The sequence below is a fragment of the Limulus polyphemus genome, unplaced genomic scaffold (genome assembly GCF_000517525.1).
Source record: "Limulus polyphemus unplaced genomic scaffold, Limulus_polyphemus-2.1.2 Scaffold173, whole genome shotgun sequence".
In the NCBI taxonomy this organism is placed as follows: Eukaryota; Metazoa; Arthropoda; class Merostomata; order Xiphosura; family Limulidae; genus Limulus; species Limulus polyphemus.
In genome coordinates, this window is record NW_013665783.1 from 769,319 (window position 1) to 774,685 (window position 5,367).

The following is a 5,367-nucleotide window of genomic DNA, read 5'->3' on the forward strand; positions in this document are numbered from 1 at the left end:
GTTCGTTTTCATCTCAAAAAGTGACATTAATTTCTTGACGACCTCAAATTTATGTTCCTTAGTTTCATGTTATTAGTTGTTTATTTCAAGAACTTGAAAACGACGGGAAATCGTTAAGTTCTATATATTTGTTCATGAGTTCGTAGCTATAGTGATTGTTTTATTTTGTAATATTATTCATCTACCTTTTTCCAATAATGATTTTTTTCTTAATTATCTCTCTTTAAACATAATTAATGCATGCAAAACCGGAGATGTAGCGATTGTTGCTTAGCTGTTTTTGTTTCATACACGATGTTTCCCCGTTAATTATTGAATCTTATTTCCCCAAGAATCTCCTGCACTTTCATTATACGTGCATACTTTTCTTTAGAAACGATATATATGTTAACTAATGTATTTTAGTTTTGTGTTGGTGTTATGCTTTAACGAACAATAGCGAGTAAGTCAGACCGTAAAAATATGAAAATTTCCAAGCATGGCAACCTTTTTTTAACAGGAGAGATAATACTTATTCATGTAAGGATCAGAACATGATAAGATAAATAATACAGGGGAGAAAATCCCCCCAAGAAATAACAATATTTTTTTTTATAATTTCAGAAGTCGTATAAAAATATATTAAATAATTATACATCGCAACATGAAGGGTATAATTTATTTCTATGTCTGTAATACAGATAATGTAAGATATGTAAGGCTGGTGAGCACAGTTTCACATGTCCATCAGCACAATTGGCCTGGCATGGCCAGGTGGTTAAGGCACTCGACTCGCAATCTGAGGGTCGCGGGTTCGAATCCCTGTCACACCAAACATGCTCGCCCTTTCAGCCGTGGGGGCTTTATAATGTGACGGTCAATCCCACTATTCGTTGGTAAAAGAGTAGCCCAAAAGTTGGCGGTGGGTGGTGATGATTAGTCTTATATTAGACTCTAGTCTTATACTGCTAAATTAGGGACGGCTAGTGCAGATAGCCATTGTGTAGCTTTGCGCGAAATTCAGAAACAAACAAATCAGCACAATACAGAGTTTCTCGACTTCCCGCTTTGCCACTGGGGGATGCGTAATGTAATAATAGTTTAAGTCTAATATGAGAAGAGCAGTTATAATTTATTACTAAGAATGTATATGAGATGAAATGCGATTAGAAAGCATTTTTTGTGCTAATAAGGAATGGCATTTTTTGATCTTTTATGGGTAATTTAAATTAATTTTCATTAGAAAAAATTTACGAGGATATATATAAAAATATATAATAATACTTTAATAAGAGAAAATGATGATACTTTATAATGTAGTAATGCCATAAACGTATGGAAGTAATTACGCTTTAGTGTAGTAGGTTCTATACTGCAAATACGAGCAATTCAAATCTTACTGTATAGACGTGTTCAATTTCTTGCATCGACAGAAAAACCAATAAACGAAACGTAAAGCGTATTGGTCCCAAAAATTATTTTCTCCAGTATATAATTTGTTACACAGGTAGAATAAGATTTTACAAAGAATATACAAAAACAAGAACGTGCTTCAGAAATATTTCTTCGACATAGATAGATAGATAGGTGTATATAATGTAAAATTCAACTAACGAAAATTGAAATTATGTGTTTCAGTAATCTTGTTGCCGAAAATTACTCTATAATCCATACAAATCAGAGAATTGTTTATAGCGTTCATTTTTAGCCGCGGCATATCGGCTCATAGAATGTCTCTGAGTTTTTAAGGTTCAAACTTTTAGCTCATAGCTCCGTCATCTCTTGACTGATTTGAGGTCTAATTACAGTTTTGGACTCAGGAGACCAAACCATTTCGATTGGTGTATTTGACCACGCTCAAAATCTCATAGATTATTTTTTCAAGTCCTGCCTAAAAGAATTTCAATTTGAGGGTAGGCTGGTAGAGATCTCGATTTATTGCTGGTATTGCTAGCACACAGAAATATGCCTAATAAAAAAGAAAAAAAGTTATCATAGTTTAATTTACTCTAATCCTGCTTAAAATAATTTCAAGTGCCGCGGCTTTTTAGTGTTAATTCGTGGTTCTTCTGAGAACGAATCAAATCAAGCGATGCAATCAATTTATTACAATTTTCCAAGTGCCGCGGCTATTTAGGATTCCCTCTTGTTTCTTCTTAGAACGAATAAACTCAAGCGTTGCAGTCAGTTTATTACTTTCTGATTTGGATCCACAAACAATGAGTAATTGAAAAATCATTAGAACAATACATTATTACAGAACATACAATATAAAGCAATAGTATTATGATATTTATTGTAGTATACCTTCTTCATATGCTACCATAAGTTTATGAATGTATTATCGTTAAATATTATTCCAAATGCCCTATTTTTTCCCAAAAATTCAGCCAAGTTGTTTGATTGCCGTTTGACCTTCTCAGTTTTCATAAATGCCCTACAGCCTTAATAATATCAATATTGGGACTTTGTGTAGGCCACGACATAGTTGCGGGTGTTCCATCGACCTTTTTTTTCTTTTTCTTTTGCTTCTAGGCATAGTTTAACTACATTTGATGCATACTTGGAATCACTGTCCTGCTGGAAGATGAATATCTGCCTGATAAGTCTTGTTACCGAGGGAATGACTCAATGGATAAGAATCTTCTTGTACCTGTCACCAGTCTGAGTCCCATAAATTTTGTGTAGATCTTCTACACTATTAACTAAGACGCAGCCCACACACTTATGTCGGTTCCTCATCATGCCCAACTATAAATATTTTATTCTCTGCTCAGTCATCGTACAATCAATTTGTTGCCAAACAACATAAATTTACATTCAAAGCAACTTCCTCCAGCTTTGCTAATTTCATTGTTTGATATCCACTTCAACTTTTGGGTTTGGTCTTTCTCTCCTAGCAGTGTTTGAGGTCATTTGCTAGATATCCACTCGATTTTTATGTATACCATGAATTAATTAACATCACTTTTGAAAGTTTGGCTTTCTAAATCAACCGCTTTTATTATCAAGAGTATTGGTTTAACATACTCTCTTCAGAATTTCCATATGGGTCCTACACGAAATTCCCTCTCAATCTGTTACGTGGAAAGGTTTGCACAAGCCAAAACTGGATTTATTATACACTTTCCTCGTATGTTATTATACCAGTAAAGCATTGCTTGATTGTCTAGATGACAGACTATGACAGTGTAAACTATCGACACGTGATGCAATTCAAAGCATTTTCATTGTATACCTATTCTATTTACTGTTTTCACGATTATTTCCAGTGCTATGTGTGTTGTAGCACAAGGTACTACGTAGAGAAGAAGTTTAAAAGAATGAGAGATTTATAAATAATGAAAATAAACTCAGCATTTGAACTCCAAGAAAAGTTTTCGGAATCTTTATAACTGGAACATTTCGTACGTGGAAAATTTTGAAGTTGATAGCAGCACATAGCAAACAGTTATACTTGTAATTCACAAAACAATGTTTCCCAGGATTTCTATTACAACGAAATATGTTCTTTTTTGCCCAGTACAGGCAAGATATTTTAATTGTCGATGACTACTTTTTTGTGACATAGAATGACAGCCTCCTGTTTAAAAAAATGATAAAGTTCTAGGCTGATTTATCGATAGAAGTAAATACTTGCATAGCTTAGGGAAAATGTGTTTACATCTAAATACATGTTACAGAGAACCTTCTTTGCGGCTTTTCAAACAACCCAGCCACAGTATTGCTTCATACATGTATAATAAAATAAACTCTGCTAATGCGCCATAAAAACCAGCGTTTGCTATATATATATATATATTCGTTTATTACGTAAACCCCTGTTGGAATTCTTGTGGCAGCCTTGAGTCGTCACCATCAGTCGCGATCTCCCGATCTTCTTATATCTTAACCTATCGACATTCCCACTTGTCTTCTTGCCCCATTACTCCACCTTGCGGTTGGTCTTTTTCTCTTTTTTATATTCCTCTCAACTTTTCCTTCCATGGAGGTTTTTCATACAGGTATGATTTTTTGTACCCAAACTTTTTCTTCTTAATGATATTTCCCAATATTCTTCTTTCACATCCCATTTTTTCACTATTTTTTTATTTGTTTTTATCTCAGTCCATAATAGTTTCAGCACTTTCCTATGGCACCACAATTCTCTCAGTACATAATGGTTTCAGCACTCTCCTATGGTACCACAATTCTCTCAGTCCATAATGGTTTCAGCACTCTCCTATGGCACCACAATTCTCTCAGTCCATAATGGTTTCAGCACTTTCCTATGGCACCACAATTCTCTCAGTCCATAATGGTTTCAGCACTCTCCTATGGCACCACAATTCTCTCAGTCCATAATGGTTTCAGCACTTTCCTATCGCACCACAATTCAAAATTTTTAGTCATCTTTTTTTTACTTTTCGCAATCATAAGTAGTTGTTTAGAAAATAGCTAATCTGTGTAAACGAAACATTAATGATACTGTAAACCTCCAACCTTTCCATACAGTCATCGTCTCGACCATACTTTTTCTTGTCATTGTTAACCTCACCTTAATATTTACTTAACATTCTCCCTTATTGTTAATTATGTACCCTCAATATTATAGTTCTTCCACTTATTCAATTTCTTCACCGTTCACTTCTGTCTTTTCCGTATTATTTTCATCTCTCAATACAGTCTTTGTTTTCTTTAAATTTAACATTAAACGTTTACGAGCATTTTTCTAATTCACTCTTTCGAGCAGTCTACTTCGAGATTCCTGTTTTTTTTATTAGAAAGTGACATCCGTGTAACCCAAGTTAGTTATTAATCAACCGTCCAATTCTATTCCTCCTTCAAAATCTTCTAACGCTTCTCTTATAATATCTTTGCATAATATTAAATGATTAGGAGTCATAACACGTCTCTAACAAACCCATTTTCCAATTTCAGACTAATTTCTTTTTCCACGCTTTTACTTGCCGCTGACACCTGTCGTTTCTATAATTTTCTAATGAGATTATTAATCTATATGAGAAACCACATCGTTTACATTACCTCCCAAATATTTTTACGTTCGACACAATGTAACACCTTAGTGTTGTATATAAAACACAAGTTTAATAGTTTTCCATATTCTTTACACTTTTTTATCATCAGCTCCGGGTTCAAATTTTTTTACCTGGTTCCTTTTCTTTCTTTGAACTTACCTGCTTATCCTTCCCCCATTTCTTCCCCGATTTTATTTGACATCAATGCGTTTGGTAAGATTTAACTAGCATGCGAAATTAAACGATCTATTCTATAACTTTCGCAAAGTTTCATTTTTTGGCATTGACACAAAAACTGGTCGCCACTGGCCTTCGGACCATTTTTTTTTGTTTCCCATTTCTTATTAATTCTACAGATATTTTCAATAAT